Consider the following 19,191-nt stretch of genomic DNA (forward strand, 5'->3'; position numbering starts at 1 on the left):
GTTGGTTCTTGCAAATTGCTTGGAATATTATTTGTCATTTCTTTACAATGTACTTATATATATGGGATATTGTTCTGATTCCCATGTTTAGCTTTTGATGATGTATTTCTTGTAGAGATTGATCTAATAAAAAAAAATGATTTAAAAAAAAAAAAAAATGTGTTATAGTATATGTGTGTGATATTATGTGTGTGATTGTATATGTGTGTGATAGTGTATGTGTGTATAGTGTATGTTATAGTATATGTGTGTTATAGTAAATGTGTGTATAGTGTATGTGTGTGATAGTATGGATAGAGTGTATGTGTGTGATAGTATATGTGTGTATGTGTATAGTGTATGTGTCTTATAGTATGGATAATATGTGTGTTATAGTAAATGTGTGTATAGTGTATGTGTGATAGTATGTGTGCTATAGTAAATGTGTGTATAGTGTATGTGTTATAGTATATGTGTGTGATAGTGTATATGTGTGTGTATAGTGTATGTGTGGGATAGTATGGATAGTATATGTATGTGTGTGTGTATAGTGTGTGTGTGATAGTATGGATAGTATACGTGTGTGTGTGTGTGTGTATAGTGTATGTGTGTGATAGTATGGATAGTATATGTGTGTGTATAGTGTATGTGTCTTATAGTATGTGAATGCTGTGTGTGTTGTGTGTGCCTGCATGTATGTGAATGCTTTGTAGTATTTGTGTGTTGTGTATGTTGTGTGGTGGCATTATTATTCTTTATTTATAAAGTGCCAACAGTTTCCGCAGCTTTCAAGAAATGGTGAGGGGGGGTAGGCCTTTTTGCCCTAAAATGCCCGGGCCTTTTTCTGGTCCCAGTCCGGCCCTGTCTCTATTCACGTACCAGAAGAGAGTTACAGGAGAGTAAAAAACACCAGAGAGCAGTGAATAGTTTGCAGATTGACAGGGTCTCTATTCACGTACCAGAAGAGAGTTACAGGAGAGTAAAAAACACCAGAGAACAGTGAATAGTTTGCAGATTGACAGGGTCTCTATTCACGTACCAGAAGAGAGTTACAGGAGAGTAAAAAACACCAGAGAACAGTAAATAGTTTGCAGATTGACAGGGTCTCTATTCACGTACCAGAAGAGAGTTACAGGAGAGTAAAAAACACCAGAGTGCAGTGAATAGTTGCAGATTGACAGGGTCTCTTTTCACGTACCAGATGAGAGTTACAGGAGAGTAAAAAACACCAGAGTGCAGTGAATAGTTGCAGATTGACAGGGTCTCTTTTCACGTACCAGAAGAGAGTTACAGGAGAGTAAAAAACACCAGAGAACAGTGAATAGTTTGCAGATTGACAGGGTCTCTATTCACGTACCAGAAGAGAGTTTCAGGAGAGTAAAAAACACCAGAGTGCAGTGAATAGTTTGCAGATTGACAGGGTCTCTATACTCGTACCAGAAGAGAGTTACAGGAGAGTAAAAAACAACATAGAGCAGTGAATAGTTTGCAGATTGACAGGGTCTCTATTCACGTACCAGAAGAGAGTTACAGGAGAGTAAAAAACACCAGAGAGCAGTGAATAGTTTGCAGATTGACAGGGTCTCTATTCACGTACCAGAAGACAGTTACCGGAGAGTAAAAAACACCAGAGAACAGTGAATAGTTTGCAGATTGACAGGGTCTCTATTCACATACCAGAAGAGAGTTACAGGAGAGTAAAAAACACCAGAGAGCAGTGAATAGTTTGCAGATTGACAGGGTCTCTATTCACGTACCAGAAGAGAGTTACAGGAGAGTAATAAACACCAGAGTGCAGTGAATAGTTGCAGATTGACAGGGTCTCTATTCACGTACCAGAAGAGAGTTACAGGAGAGTAAAAAACACCAGAGAACAGTGAATAGTTTGCAGATTGACAGGGTCTCTATTCACGTACCAGAAGAGAGTTACAGGAGAGTAAAAAACACCAGAGTGCAGTGAATAGTTGCAGATTGACAGGGTCTCTATTCACGTACCAGAAGAGAGTTACAGGAGAGTAAAAAACACCAGAGCACAGTGAATAGTTTGCAGATTGACAGGGTCTCTATTCACGTACCAGAAGAGAGTTACAGGAGAGTAAAAAACACCAGAGAACAGTGAATAGTTTGCAGATTGACAGGGTCTCTATTCACGTACCAGAAGAGAGTTACAGGAGAGTAAAAAACACCAGAGTGCAGTGAATAGTTTGCAGATTGGCAGGGTCTCTATTCACGTACCAGAAGAGCGTTACAGGATAGTAAAAAACACCAGAGTGCAGTGAATAGTTTGCAGATTGACAGGGTCTCTATTCACGTACCAGAAGAGAGTTACAGGAGAGTAAAAAACAGCAGAGAGCAGACTTATCACAAGTTTTATTTCCTAAGTGTGAACGTTTTCAGGGTTTTAGCCCCTTCGTCAGACATACAAAAATACAGACTTGTGATAATTCCTGGTGCATGCACTCTCTATTATTTGTTGAGCATTTCTTCAGTTGCACCCCAGGCAATTGGATTGGAGTCTGGAGTGCTTGTCTCTTCTGATATACAGTATATATACAAGTATGTGCAAAGATATATGTACAAATTCTACCATTAATAATTATTTAAAAAAAAAAAAAGAAAAAAACATGAGATAGGCATATCATGATTTATAGAAATACAAAAACACATTAATTTATGTGAAAATATCATATATCAGATTTTTTGTATAACAAATAAATAGAAAAATAACTTTCTATGAGAAATTATTGTTTGTTCAGGTATAAATCTAGCTATTTCTTGGACATTAACAGATGAAAAATAAAAGATTAGCTTTAGAGAAATGTGCTTGTTCATGGACTGTAATGAAATGGTATTAATAAAGTTGAAAAAAACTGAATATCAACGATATTGATGACTCTTATTTATCAACAGTGTGATGCTTATCGCGCCCTACTTGACGCGCATGTTTTGACAGACTTTTTAATAAATGATGCCGTTGTATGTAGATATGTGTCAGCAATGTCTGGAGAGCGAATGCTAAATTGACCCTACAGTGTTCATTAGTAGCATTTTTTTGGTGCAGAGTTCTTCAAACCATGGGTCGGGGTCTCATTAATGGGTTGCAACACCATGTTTACTGGATCACAACTTGTGTGTATGTGTGTGCTGTATGAGAGTGTGTGTGATGTGTGTGTTTTGTTTAAGAGTGTGTGGTGTGTGTGTTATATAGGTGTGTGTGGTGTGTGTGTTATATGAGTATGTGTGGTGTGAGTGTGTTGTATGAGAGTATGTGTGTTCTATGAGAGTGTGTGTGGTGTGTGTGTTGTATGAGAGAGTGTGTGGTCTGTGTGTTTTATGAGAGTGTGTGTGGGGTGTGTATGTTGTATGAAAGTGTGTGTGGTGTGTGTGTGTGTGTGTGTGTGTGTGTTTTATGAGGGTGTGTGGTGTGTTTTTATTAGTGTGTGTGCTGTGTGTGTTATTACCTTTTAGAACACTTTCAAGTTTGACTACAACCAGGAATAAAGTACGCACCCATTTTAGTCACTTGGCCAAAAAAGCTATCTTGCTGTATATTACTTTAGAAATTTTCAGACCAAGCATAAAAATTTGGTCACAGAGGTATGTGGTATGATTGCACTGGGTCTTGGGAAAAAAAGTTTAAAGAAGGCTGCTCTAGGGGCTACAAACAATATGACAAACTGTATTAGAATCACTATGATAAAATCTAGTGATAGCAGATTTCTCATAGTGGCTAATTTTGTAATCTGATCATACTCACACTGCTATTAGTGACAGATTGCTAACACTCGTGGGATACTCCTCTATCAGACCAAACTCGGCCAGTAGTCTTGTTATCCTGGCTTTGAGCCAGAATGATAGGGAATATCTCAGAGCAGAGAAAGTTAGTGAGATGAGGAAGACGGCACTCACCACAAGCAGGACAGTCCCCAGCGGCAACAGTAGAGTAGTCCAAGGATGAACCAATAGAATGGTCAGGCAGGCAGGGTCTGGCAACAGCAAAGCAGTCCAAGGATAAACCACTAGAACGGTCAGGCAGGCAGGGTTTGGCAACAGTAAAGCAGTCCAAGGGCACACCCCTAGAATGGTCAGGTAGGCAGGGTTTGGCAACAGTAGAGCAGTCCAGCAGTTTAAGGGTCAAGGCAGGTAGAGTAGTCAGACAGGCAGGTACAGCAACAGTGATCAATCCAGCAGTGTAAGGGTTAAGGCAGGTAGCGTAGTCAGGCAGGCAGGTTCAGTAACGATATTAGGCACAAGAAAGAACGATCGTTCACACCCAGGAGCACACAAAGTAACACCTATACTTGGGCAGTGACAGATCATTCTACAAACATTCAAATAGGTGCATATTCGTGCCACTGAGCTTTGACCGGCATCCGGAGCGTGCAGCGATGAAATCAGCGCTGCACACATCCAGAACCGACACTACGGCGCGGCATGACAGTATGTGGGTTATATATATGTGAGCTGCCAAGAAGTTTCTGACCCCAACTCCTGTAACACTGATTAATCACTGATGTTATAGTTCCAAAAGATTGCTAACCTGATTCCTAATGGAATGTGGTGTATAAATGATAAATATAAGGATTTAATAGCCTCCATTCACTCCAATGTATCCTAAACATGACCTCCCTCACTGCAAATACAGTATATGGCCAAAAGTATGTGGACAGCTGATCATCACACCTATATGAGTTTGTTGTATATAACATCTCAAACCATGGGCATTGATATGGACCCCCCTCTTGTGGCTATAAGAGTCACCAGTCTTCTTAAAAAAGATTTTGAAATGTGTTTGTGGGAATTTGCACCCATTCAGCCAAAAGAGCATTTGTGAGGTCAGCACTAATGTTGGATAAGAAGGTGTGGCTTGCAATCAGCATTCCAATCCATCCCAAAGGTGTTCAGTGGGGTTGAGGTCAGGATCTCTGCAGGCCACTAGAGTTCCTCCACACCAAACTTCTCAAACTATGCCTTCATGGTTTCATGGCACTGCACAGGGGCACAGTCATGCTGGAACAGGAATGGGCCTTCCCAAACTATTGCCACAAACATAGATGCACTCAATTGTCTAGAATGTCTTTGTACCCTGTAGCATTAAGATGATTCTTCACTGGAGCTAAGGGGCTTAGTCCAAACCCTGAAAAAAGACCCAGATTATTATCCCGTCTCCAAAAAACTTTACAAACAGACCTATGCATTCCTGTAGGTAGCATTCTCCAGTCATCCACCACATCCAGTTTCATTCATCAGATTGCCAGATGTTGAAGCATAATTTACCATTACAGAGTCCAGTGTAGGCGTGTTTCACACCAATTGGCATTGTGTATATTGATATGAGGCTTGTCTATAGCTACTTGGATATGGAAATCCATTTCATGAATTTCCCAATGCAAAGTTCTTGTTGCTCCCAGAGGCAGTAGGAATCTCTGTAGTGAGTGATGCAACAGATGTTAGGCAATGTAATAGGCGGTCTAACTCTGTGAGTTTGCCTGGTAAACCACTTCATGGCTGTGATGTTGCTGCCCAAAATGCTTCAAATTCAAAATAATAGCACTTACAGTTAACTGGGCACAAATTTCATGAACTGATTTGTGGCAAAGGTGGCATCTTATGACAGTACCACGTTTAAATTCACTAAGTTCTTCAGTACAACCCATTGTAGCGCCAATGTTTGTCTATGGAGATTTCATGGCTATGTGCTGTATTTTGTGCACCTGCTAGCAATGAGTGTGGCTGAAACACCTGACCTCAATAATTAGTAGACGTGACCACATTCTTTTGGCCATATAGTGTATATAAGATAGATAACCCAATCACTTCTCCTCTACTTTCCTAACCACAGCCTCTCCCTATGTATATATCCCTAATGGCTGAGCCCATCCCTTACTGCTACTAACTTAACATGACCTTTGCAAACTCAAATGGTTTACCAAATTCCCTAAAAGGGATTAACTGTAACCCTCCCCTTATTCATCATAAATAACCCTACTGAGTCTAATACTTTATAGAAACTAAAATACTTTGTAGAAACTAAAACTGTACCCTTATTTGTTCAATATTTAAAGAAATAACATAATTAAAAAAACATCTGCATACTTTTTTTCAAACTAATATTTGCTCTGAATATGTCATATCTAGATTTATTCCCTGTTTAATGTCTCTTTAAGTTTGCACTTTATATGCAATATGGTCATACTTGATGGACCTATGATTCTTATTTGCCATCAAAATCTATCGGCTAGATTACAAGTTTTGTCGGTAAAGCCGTGCGTTGCTAACGAGCCTTTTTTTTCCAGCGCTCACTTTAAACAACGCTGGTATTACAAGTTTTCTGAATGGCTGCATTAGCCTCAGAAACGTGAGCGTTGAGCAAATCTAGCGCCACTTCTCACTGTAATACCAGCATTGCTTACGGTAGCGGTAAGCTGGCTAAAACGTGCTCGTGCACGATTTCCCCATAGGAAACAATGGGGCTGAGACAGCTAAAAAAAAAAACCTAAACCTAACACCTGCAAAAAAGCAGCGTTCAGCTCCTAATGCAGCCCCATTGTTTCCTATGGGAAAATACTTTCTAAGTCTACACCTAACACCCTAACATGAACCCCGAGTCTAAACACCCCTAATCTTATACTTATTAACCCCTAATCTGCCGTCCCCGACATCCTCGCCACTTGCATTATATTATTAACCACTAATCTGACGCTCCGGACACCGCCGCCACCTACATTATACTTATAAACCCCTAATCTGCTGCCCCTAACATCGCCGACACCTACATTATAGTTATTAACCCCTAATCTGCCGCCCCCAACGTTGCCGCAGCTATATTCAATTAATTAACCCCTAATCTGCCGCCCCCAACGTCGCCACCACCTAACTACAATTATTAACCCCTAATCTGCCGACCGGACATCGCCGCCACTATATTAAATATATTAACCCCTAAACCTAAGTCTAACCCTAACCCTAACACCCCCCTAACTTAAATCTATTTTTAATAAATCTAAATAAAATTACTATAATTAAAAAAGTTATTCCTATTTAAAAATAAATACTTACCTATAAAATAAACCCTTATATAGCTACAATATAACTAATAGTTACATTGTAGCTATTTTAGGATTTATTTTTATTTTACAGGCAACTTTGTATTTATTTTAATTAGGCACAATAGTTATTAAATAGTTATTAACTATTTAATAACTACATAGCTAAAATAAATACAAAAGTACCTGTAAAATAAAACCTAACCTAAGTTACAATTACACCTATAACTACTCTATAATTAAATTAATTACCTAAACTACCTAAAATTAAATACAATTAAATTAAATAAACTAAATTACGAAAAAAAAAACACACTAAATTACAGAAAATAATAAAATAAATTACAATATTTTAAACTAATTACACCTAATCTAATCCCCCTAATAAAATAAAAAGCCCCCACCAAAATAATAAAATTCCCTACCCTATACTAAATTACAAATAGCCCTTAAAAGGGCCTTTTGCGGGGCATTGCCCCAAAGTAATCAGCTCTTTTATAAGCCCTTAAAAGGGCTTTTTGCGGGGCATTGCCCCAAAGTAATCAGCTCTTTTACCTGTAAAAAAAAAGACATACAATACCCCCCCAACATTACAACCCACCACCCACACACCCCTACTCTAAAACCCACCCGATCCCCCCTTAAAAAAACCTAACACTACCCCATTGAAGATCACCCTACCTTGAGCCGTCTTCACCAAGCCAGGCACCAATGGTCATCCGATGGGGCAGAAGAGGACATCCGGACCGGCAGAAGTCTTCATCCTATCCGGGCAGAAGACGACATCCGGACCGGCAGACCTCTTCATCCAAGCGGCATCTTCTTTTTTTTTAATTCTTTTTATTAAAGGAAACAAAATCATCATGACATAACATAACATATCTTGTAACCAGTAGACAGAAATATCATTTTACATACAGTTATGCACAGAAATCGCCGTATGACTTATCAAAGGGTAAGCCTATACTCCCAGTGCAGGGACAGCAAGTAAAAGAGCATAGGATCAAGTCCATAATGTCTATACATGGATGTATTTCTGTTTCCTAAAAAAAAAACATTTTTTAACTTCAAGCAAACTATTCACAAACTTAATATTGTTCTACCTAAAGCACTGGCAATGACAGTGCTAGAAAGCACCAAAGAGGGGATGAAAAGGGAGGGAAAAGGGAGGGAAAAACTTGGAGAGAGGGAAAAAAATAAAAAAATTTTGGTGGTTAACGTAAGATTCTGAACTAAGCAACCTGTCTCTTGTTCAAAACAACATTACCTCTAGGGGGCCCTGGTCTGAACTCTGGTCTTGTGTCCAATCCACTACAGATCGCCCATCCTCTCTCAGATCTAATTGCAACATAGCTTCTAAATGAGTAAAGGGTTTCAAGATTTGTCTTTGTATAGGTGGTCCCAATGTATCAATAAATGGTCTCCATTTCTGCAGGAAGGGACGCAATCTATGTCAGTGTCAAGCCTTACATCATATTGTTCTACAAAGAGTTGCTTGAGTAACATATGTTTGAACTGTGCCATTGTTGGCGCCTGTCTAGTAATCCATCTTTTAAGAATGCAGTGTCTAGCTACTAATGTGCATAGTGTAAGAAATCTATGTAATTTCCTGTGTGAGTCATCCCACTTAAACATACAAATTTCCATCTCTGTAAACACTATCTCTATCTTAAATGTGATCTTTAGCCAATATTAGCAGTGTCCCCAGAATCTTCTAATCACTGGGCAAGCGTAGAAATAGTGTTGGAATGATGGAACCGCAGCTCCACATTTAACACATTGGTCTGAAAATCGCTTATCCCATTTTGATAACCTATGTGGAGTAATGTAGTCTGTATGTAGAATTCTAACCTGCGCCTCTCTATAATATACCACTAATGTTGCCTGTTTTGTTCGATCTAAACTCTCTTTTATGTCTTGTATCGTCAGGCTCTTTCTGTTGCAATAAGCGCGTATTGAAGTGGGATAAAGAGAATATTCCCATCTGAAACAGTGTCTGGGAGACAGCAAAAGGCGGCGCATCCCAGAACTTTGCATTGGATGACTGTAGGGTTGAAACATAGTGTCTTAATTGGAGATAGGCGTAAAAGTGCCGATTTGGAATTTGAAATCTGGTTTTGAGCTCTTGAAATGACCGTACTGTATGCTGTAATGGGTCTAATACATCTCCGATCGCTCCAAGGCCCAGCCTCTTCCAAGCCCGGAACGGTTCATGATCATTCCCAGCCGGGAAGCATGGGTTACCAACTATTGGGATAAATTTTGGCGAGGGGGAGTCAGTCTTTAGATATTTATGAATCATGCGCCAAGCTCTCAATGGATCTCCATACAACACACTGTTAGAAATCGAGGGAGGCAACATCTCCGTAGGGTAAATAAGCTAATGCTATAGGTGCTATTACTGTCTCACAAAAGTGCCCCATGCGCAATTGCCAGTCCATCACCAACCTAGCCAATGCCGCCCAATTATATAGTCTAAGATTCGAAAGGCCAAGCCCTCCTGCAGTGTAAGGGAGCTGCAGTTTATCCGTCGCTATTCGTGGTTTGCCCCCTTTCCAAATACACTGGGATACTGCTCGAGTAAGCAAGTGCAAATCTGTTTTGCTCATAAGAAACGGCAGTATAAGCAGTGGGTAAAGTATTTTAGGCAATATTGTCATCTTAACCAGGTTAACATGACCTGACAGCCCCAAGGGTAGGTTGAGCCAATTTGACAATTGAGAAGATAGTTGTATGCACGTGTCAGATATATTTAGTTTATAAATTTCCAAGGATCTCTATAGAGATGGATGCCCAAATAGGTGAGGCCTTCCATCGCCTCCACAAATGGATACTTGTGTCTAGAGTGTGAGTGTTTATGTAGCCATAGTGCTTCAGACTTGGAGGTGTTTATCTTATATTCGGAGAAACTACCGAACTCTGCTATCGTATGGAGTATGTTTGTATGTGAGTTTGCGGAGAATCCACAAACAACAGCATATCGTCCGCATATAAAGCCAAATGAAGAGGAATGTCCCCTATAACAATACCTGGGAAAATTTGTCGGAGCCTCACCGCAAGTGGCTCCAGTGCCAGATTTAATAATAACGGGGACAGGGGGCACGCCTGTCTGGTACCCCTCTGCAACCGAAAATCATTCGAGAAATGCCCATTAAACAGGACTCGTGCTACCGGTGTCCTATATATTTTGCCGAGAACATCCAAGAAAGGCCCTCAAAGGAGGAATAGAATTTAGCAAATGGGGCCACTCCACCCTATCAAAGGCCTTCTCTGCATCTAAAGACAGCAGGAAGGCCTCCGATGTGAAAATTTGGCTGGAAGTCCATCCGGACCTGGTGCCTTGCCTGCTGGCAAACATTGTAAAGTGTGCGTCAATTCATTGTGTGTGATGGGGGCGTTTAATTTGTTCACTTGATCTGGGTAATTTGTGGTAGTGTCACTGAACTCCAAAATTGAGTCAGTGCATCTTTGGGTGCCGGTGCCTGTCTTGTGTATAATTGTGTATAATATTGTGCAAAACAACTCGCTATATCCTCCGGTTTGGTATAAGTCTTATCTTTCCATCGCAGTGCTGCAATTTTTGTCTTTACCGTCTGTGGTCTTGTCAAGGTTGCTAACATTTTGCCTGCACGCTCCCCAAATCTGTAAAATCTACCCGCTGTTTTTAATAGACCTGCCGAGGCCTGTTGCTTTGCAAAAGCCTCAAGATCTGCCTTTGCGGTTATATAAGTGTCGTATGATGACTTCGATTTAGTCTGGAGATACATCTGAAAGGTCTGTCCTAATTGCCTTTGCAGCGTTCTATATCTGTATTGGGTTTTATACTTAACTTTGGAGACATATGAAATTATATCACCCGCTAATACTGTTTTTGCCGCTTCCCAGAGAAGTTGGGTATTATCCGCATGAACTGCATTATCAGTCATATAATCTGTCCATGAGTGTTGCAGAAATTTAATAAATGCTTCTGACTTGGTCAGGTATGTAGGGAATCTAAGTATGTTCCTATTCACGCGAGGTCCGTCAGTTCCCAGTGTCAGCTCCACTGGTGCATGGTCAGATAATAGTATGTCATGTATTTTACATTTGTGCACTTGGTCAGTCAATTTATTAGTTATTAGAAATAAGTCTATTCTGGATAGTGTATGTTTGGTTTTCGTTAAGCATGTCTTTACCCTCTGGGTGGTGTAGTCTCCAAATATCACAGATACCTATGTCTTTATCAAACATGTCAAATATTTTAGATTCGTATTTAGCCTTATAGTTTCTTTTTGGATCCTTGACACTATGAGGCTCTAGCCATTGTCTGTCTAGAGTGTGTGTGGGGGAGATATTAAAATCACCTCCTATTATTAACTTTGATCCTATGTGTGGAGCTAAATTTTTTATCAAGTCTTTCCAAAACCCTAAGTTTCTATGATTAGGGGCATAAAAGTTACAAAACACATAATCTATGGAATTTACTGTGGCGCAAACTATAATGTATCTACTGTTAGAATCAGAGAATGTGTGATTTATGGTGACCGTTACTCTCTTCCCAAATGCAATGGCTAAACCACGACTGGCACTAGTGTGTGAGAGAAAGACTACCTGACCTACCCAATCCCTCTGTAATTTTTTATGTTCTGCGTCCGTTAGGTGTGTCTCCTGAAGTAGTGCAATAACTGCTCCCAGTTTTCTAAGATGGGTGAGGATTGTTTTGCACTTTATAGGTGAGTTGAGGCCTCCCAGATTCCACGTTACTACTTTAAGCGGCATGTTTGTGTTATAGGGTGTGAGTGTATAGCTGTGTCAAAAAAAAAAAAGGAGGGGGGGAAGGAAGCAGGGTGGGGAAGCTGAGGGGGTGAAGGGAGAGGAGAACAATTATAGCATCTGATACTATATATAATGCAATCAATAATACAACCAAATGACACAAATATTTTACTTGCCAATAAAAAATTGTATCTCTCATCGATTCCTTATTGACATTACCACAAGAAATGGTGATATGTGTATCTAGATTTGTGGTTCTCTGATTCTCAAGTACCTGGGAATAAGGTCCCGTTTGATATTGTGGATGGTGAGATTATTGATAACGTTGACTGCCACATTTATACTTTGTATATTTATCATCTTCCCCAACCATGTATGAGCGGTATTAGACCCAAACTTCACTTTCGTTCTGACTATAGGGTAACTGTTACTGCTATAATTTATCCTTGTTGCCGAAACTAGCCTCCCAGTGGCAGCTCTGTTAATATTCTTTATTAGCAGCTTGGATATGCTGACTATGCAGAGGGTGTATAATAATGCAAGTTCTATAATGCCTAATAAAATTGCTAGGTGAGTGGCCATGAAATATTTCCTAGCTTGTAAGGCCGTCATCCCTCCTACCCCAAAATTAAATACTTTATCTCTTCTCCCAAGACCCCAAGATTTTTTATATTGATTTTTATTGAGGTTTAATCTTTTGAGGGGTCTGTTCTTTCCCTTTAGGATATAACCTCTGTGTGTATAGTGCTTTAAGATCATCAATTCAAAAACATAAGTATAAAATTTACCAACATAAATAACAGTAAACATGTTAAACCTAACCTTGGTTATCAATTGTACCTGTACATCTCTTGGTACATGAAGCAGCAATGAAAAAATATAACAAATTAAAACATTATAACTGTATAACATTACCCTGGAGGTCTGGAATGACCTCCTTCCATGACTATTCGTCCTTGCAGTCCAAGGATCTCCACTATTCCATATGGAATCCTTAAACAAACTAAACATAGCCATTTACTGAATCCCTTAGTGTTCCACCAGTGTAGCCTACCAGCTCCAGACAGAGAAAGGGGTGGCTCCTTCATGATGGCTGTTGATGTTGCTCAGCGGATAAATAGCTTTTTAGAGCCTGTGGTGAGTGGAAGAATGTAACCCCATGAGGTGTTTGCAGCCTTAATTTCGCTATACAATAGGGCCACCTGTCTTCCCTGCTCGTGTAATTGAGAACACAATGGAGCGAATTCCTTCCTTTGTTTCGTTACCTCCATGGAGAAGTCTTGAAAGAGAAGAAGCTTTGATCCTTTGTATAGAATCTCTTTGCATGCCCAATAGGGCCTTAGAATTTTTAATTTCTCCTGGAAATTCAGGCATTTGAATATGACCTGCCTGGGTTTAGCCCTTGCTTGATCCAGGCCTCTCTCCGGCCCTATTCAATGCGCCCTTTCCACATCTATTGGTAGAATGTCAGAATGTATGCTTAGAAGTTTGGGGAGAGTTAGCACTGTAAATTCCAGCAGATCTTTGCCCTTGATTGATTTTGGAACTCCTATTATGCGTAGGTTATTGCGGTGGCTCCTGTTTTCTAAGTCGTCTATACGATCCTGGAGCAACTGTGTTTTCTTGACCAGTTGTTTAATTGTGGTGTCTGCGACAGATTGCCTGTCCTCCACGTCAGAAATGCGAGTTTCAGCCAAACTTAGTCTTGAGGAAAATTGTCTGACCTCACAGGTCAAGGTATCAACTCCCGTTTGTAGTGAGTCCATCTTTGGGAGGAAGAATGATTTCAGCTCTTGTAGCAAGGCATTCTGATCCAAACCTGGAACCATCATCTGGTCAGCTAAAGCTGAGTTTTCTGCATGTATGTCAACTGAGTGTTTTTGTTGTTTTTTATTGTCAGCATTTTTTGCCCTATGTGTCATGTCTGCAGCAGCAGTGCAAGAAAGCTTATGAAAAAATGTATCCACTTTCATCGGCTCCAAAGTGTTAATGCTTTTAATGCAGTAATCCGTGTAGATATTTGAAGTATTCTTCTCTGTCAAGGTAGGGTGTGCTTTGTGTTATTTATCAAGCCTTTGAGTGACACATCAACTCACCCAATTTTATATGTTACTGTAGTATGTTGCACTGCCTTATAGGGGAGTCTTAGATATGGTGCTTAGCCAGAGAAATATGAAGCACTGTCTGTCACAGGTTAAGGGCCCTAGTACCTGTTATAGCAGATAGGCCGTAAGATTATAATGCTCCTCGGATACAACTGGCTATTAGCTCCACAAAACCTTTTGTATATTAGCCCCTAAAATGGGGAACAGCAGCGTATGTTTTTAGCTCCTGTGTACGCTAGGCCCAAGCCACGTGGCCCTCCGCTACACTGTAATGATTGTACAACCAGTGAGACACAGTTCCAATAATTAGTAGCTGATAGAGCCGATAATCTCCCTGACAATAGCAATTTCACTACTACCCAGAGATGCGAAATCAGTACTGTGTGCACTTCTGTAATGCTCCGTGCTGTTCCTTAACGATATCTTGCAAGCTTTATGGTGCTCATACTCTCTCCCCTCCGTTTTCCTCCACCAAGTCTCAGGCAAGCCTCCTTCTCTATAACCGTGTCTGGATACTAACACCCCAGCCAGAGTTTTGATGTTTATTACCTGGCTGTGCGGGGTTGGTCGTTCAAGCGGATCTGACACGCTGCACTATCTTGCGATGGAGAGTGAGCCAAGATGGCAATGTGCTGTAGTGCGTTGCTTTTTCTTTTTTTGGGCTCCTGGTTGCCAGATCGGATGAAATGATCTGCACACTGCTGCTAATAGTCGGCGAAGGTTCTCTCAACCCGACAAGTCCTTAGAGTGTGGCTAGCCAGCTGGTTAACGTTTGTAACTTCTTAATTTTACTCCGAAGCACGGAGCTCTCTAAAGATGCGTCTGCCTGGTAAACCCGCCCACCGGAAGTCCCAAGCGGCATCTTCTATCTTCATCCATCAGACGAGGAACGGCTCCATCTTGAAGACCTCCAGCGTGGAACATCCTTCTAGGCCGACAACTACCCGACGAATGGCTGGTCCTTTAAATGACGTCATCCAAGATGGCATCCCTCGAAATTCCGATTGGCTGATAAGATTCTATCAGCCAATCAGAATTAAGGTAGGAAAAGTCCAATTGGTTGATTTAATCAGCCAATCGGATTGAAGTTCATATAAGGAAATTAATAATTTTGCTTTATATGTTATTTTTTCTTTTATATTTTGCAAGATGTCTCAATCTGATCCTGCCTCAGAAGTATCTATTGGAACTTTGCTGCATGACATTGGTTCTACCAAAGCTAAGTGCATTTGCTGTAAAATTGTGGAGATCTTCTAATGTCATTTGTAATAGTTGTCATGATAAACTTTTACATGCAGAGAATGTTTCCATAAGTAATAGTACATTGCCAGTTGTAGTTCCTTCAACCTCTAATGTACATGATATACCTATGAATTTTAAAGAATTTGTTTCTAATTCTATTCTGAAGGCTTTGTCTGCATTTCCGCCTTTTAATAAACGTAAAAGGTCTTTTAAAACTTCTCATAGAATTGATGAAATTTCAAATGACTGACAACATAATGAATTATCCACTTCTGATAAGTGCTCTTGATATTAAAACCAGTAAACGTTTAAATTCTGTTTTTAAACCTCCTGTGGTTACTCCAGAGGTTTTTCCTATTCCTGATGCTATTTCTGATATGATTTCTAAGGAATGGAATAAGCTGGGTACTCCTTTTAATCCTTCTGCAAGGTTTAAAAAATTGTATCCATTACCAACAGTTTCAATTGAGTTTTGGGAAAAGATCCCCAAAGTTGATGGGGCTATTTTTACTCTTGCCAAACAAACTACTATTCCTATGGAAGATAGTACTTCCTTTAAAGATCCTTTAGATAGGAAGCTTGAATCTTTTCTAAGGGAAGCCTATTTATCTTCAGGTCATCTCCTTAGGCCTGCAATTACTTTGGCTGATGTTGCAGCTGCTTCAACTTTTTGGTTGGAGAATTTAGCGCAACAAGATTTGGATTCTGACTTATATAGCATTGTTCGTTTACTGCAACATGCTAATCATTTTATTTGTGATGCTATTTTTGATATAATCAAAATTGATGTTAGATCCATGTCTTTAGCTATTTTAGCTAGAAGAGCTTTGTGGCTTAAATCTTGGAATGCTGATATGACTTCTAAGTCTAGATTGCTATCTTTCTCTATCCAACGTAATTATTTATTTGGTTCTCAGTTGGATTCTATTATTTCAACTGTTACTGGGGGGGAGGGAGTTTTTTTGTCTCAGGATAAAAAGCCTAAGGGTAAATCTAAAGCTTCTAATCGTTTTCGTTCCTTTGGTCAAAATAAGGAACAAAAATCTAATCCTTCCCCCAAGGAATCTGTTTCCAATTGGAAGCCTTCCTCAAATTGGAATAAATCCAAGCCTTTTAAGAAACCAAAGTCAAGCCCTAAGTCCGCATGAAGGTGCGGCCCTCATTCCAGCTCAGCTGGTAGGGGGCAGATTAAGGTTTTTCAAGGATTTTTGGATTCATTGGATTCAGAGCATTGTCTCTCAGGGGTACCGAATAGGATTCAGAGTAAGACCTCCTGTGAGAAGATTTTTTCTCTCACGCATCTCAGTAAACAGTGAAAGCTCAGGTTTTCCTGAAGTGTGTTTCAGATTTGGAGGTTTCAGGGGTAATCATGCCAGTTCCTTCTCAGGAACAAGGTCTGGGGTTTTATTCAAATCTATGTCCCAAAGAAAGAAAATTCATTCAGACCAGTTCTGGATCTAAATTTTGAATCGTTATGTAAGAGTACCAACTTTCAAGATGGTGACTATAAGGACTATTCTGCCTTTTGTTCAGCAAGGACATTATATGTCTACAATAGACTTGCAGGATGCTTACCTTCATATTCTGAGTCATCCAGAACATTACCAGTTCCTGAGATTCTCTTTTCTAGACAAGCATTACCAATTTGTTGCTCTTCCATTTGGCCTAGCAACAGCTCCAAGAATCTTTTCAAAGGTTCTTGGTGCCCTACTCTCTGTAATCAGAGAACAGGGTATTGTGGTGTTTCCTTATTTGGATGATATCTTGGTACTAGCTCAGTCTTTACGTTCTGCAGAATCTCACACGAATCAACTAGTGTTGTTTCTTCGAAAACATGGTTGGAGGATCAATTTACCAAAGAGTTTCTTGATTCCTCTGACAAGGGTCACCTTTTTAGGTTTCCAGATAGATTCAGTGTCCATGACTCTGTCTCTAACAGACAAGAGACATTTGAAATTGGTTGCAGCATGTCGGCACCTTCAGTCTCAGTCATTCCCTTCAGTGGCTATGTGCATGGAAGTTTTAGGCCTCATGACTGCATTATCGGATGAGATTCCTTTTGCTCGTTTTCACATGAGACCTCTCCAGCTTTGTATGCTGAATCAATGGTGCCGGAATTATACAAAGATATCACAATTAATATCCTTAAATCCCAATGTTCGACAGTCTCTGACATGGTGGTTAAATCACCAACGTTTAGTTCAAGGGGCCTCTTTTGTTCGGCCAACATGGACTGTGATCACTACAGATGCGAGTCTTTTAGGTTGGGGAGCTGTCTGGGGATCTCTGACAGCACAAGGGGTTTGGAAATCTCAAGAGGCGAGATTACCAATCAATATTTTAGAACTCTGTGCAATTCTCAGAGCTCTTCAGTTTTGGCCTCTGTTGAAGAGAGAACCATTCATTTGTTTTCAGACAGACAATATCACGACGGTGGCATATGTCAATCATTAGGGTGGGACTCATAGTCCCCAAGCTATGAGAGAAGTATCTCGGATACTTGTTTGGGGGGAATCCAGCTTCTGTCTAATCTCTGCGATTCATATCCAAGGTGTAGACAATTGGGAGGTGGATTATTTCAGCCGTCGGTTTACATCCGGGGGAGTGGTCTCTCCATCCAGATGTGTTTTCTCAGATTGTCCAGATTTGGGGTCTTCCAGAAATAGATCTGATGGCTTCTCATCAAAACAAGAAACTTACCAGATACCTGTCCAGGGATTTTCAGGCAGAAGCAGTAGATGCGTTGACTCTTCCATGGTGTTATCAACCTGCTTACATCTTTCCGCCTCTAGTTCTTCTTCCAAGAGTGATTTCCAAAATCATCATGGAACAATCATTTATGTTTGTGGTAGCTCAAGCATGGCCACACAGGTTTTGGTATGCAGATCTTGTTCGGATGTCCAGTTGCCAACCTTGGCCACTTCCGTTAAGGCCGGACCTTCTGTCTCGAGGTCCGTTTTTCCATCAGGATCTCAAATCATTAAATTTGAAGGTATGGAAATTGAACGCTTAGTGCTAAGTCATAGAGGTTTCTCTGACTCAGTAATTAGTACTATGTTACAAGCTCGTAAATCTGTCTCTAGAAAGATTTATTATCGAGTTTGGAAGACTTACATTTCTTGGTGTTCTTCTCATAAATTCTCTTGGCATTCTTTTAGAATTCCTAGAATTTTACATTTTCTTCAGGATGGTTTGGATAAAGTTTTGTCTGCAAGTACCTTGAAAGGACAAATCTCTGCTCTCTCTGTTTTATTTCAGAGAAAGATTGCTAAACTTCCTGATATTCACTGTTTTGTACAGGCTTTAGTTCGTATTAAGCCTGTTCTCCTCCTTGGAGTCTCAATTTGGTTTTGAAGGCATTACAGGCTCTTCCATTTTAGCCTATGCATGCTTTGGACATTAAATTACTTTCTTGGAAAGTGTTGTTCCTTTTGGCTATCTCTTCTGCTAGAAGAGTTTCTGAGCTATCTGCTCTTTCTTGTGAATCTCCTTTTCTGAATTTTCATCAGTATAAGGCAGTTTTACGGACTTCTTTTCAATTTTTACCTAAGGTTGTGAATTCTAACAACATTAGTAGAGAAATTGTTGTCCTTTCCTTGTGTCCTAATTCAAAGAATTCTTTTGACAGATCTTTAAACTCTTCGGATTTAGTAAGAGGTTTGAAATATTATGTTGAAACTACTAAAGATTTCAGAAAGACTTCTAGTCTATTAGTTTTATTTTCTGGTCCTAGGAAAGGTCAGAAAGCTTCTGCTATTTCCTTGGCTTCTTGGTTAAAGCTTTTGATTCGTCAAGCTTATTTGGAGTCAGGTAAGACCCCGCCTCAGAGAATTACAGCTCATTCTACTAGATCAGTCTCTACTTTGTGGGCTTTTAAGAATGAAGCTTCTTTTGATCAGATTTGCAAACCAGCAACTTTGTCTACTTTGCATACATTTACTAAATTCTACCGTTTTGATGTATTTGCTTCTTCAGAAGCAGTTTTTGGTAGAAAAGTTCTTCAGGCAGCTGTTTCAGTTTGATTCTTCTGCTGATGTTTTAAGTTTTTCTTTTCATTAAAGAAT

The sequence above is a fragment of the Bombina bombina genome, chromosome 4, assembly GCF_027579735.1.
Source record: "Bombina bombina isolate aBomBom1 chromosome 4, aBomBom1.pri, whole genome shotgun sequence".
In the NCBI taxonomy this organism is placed as follows: domain Eukaryota; kingdom Metazoa; phylum Chordata; class Amphibia; order Anura; family Bombinatoridae; genus Bombina; species Bombina bombina.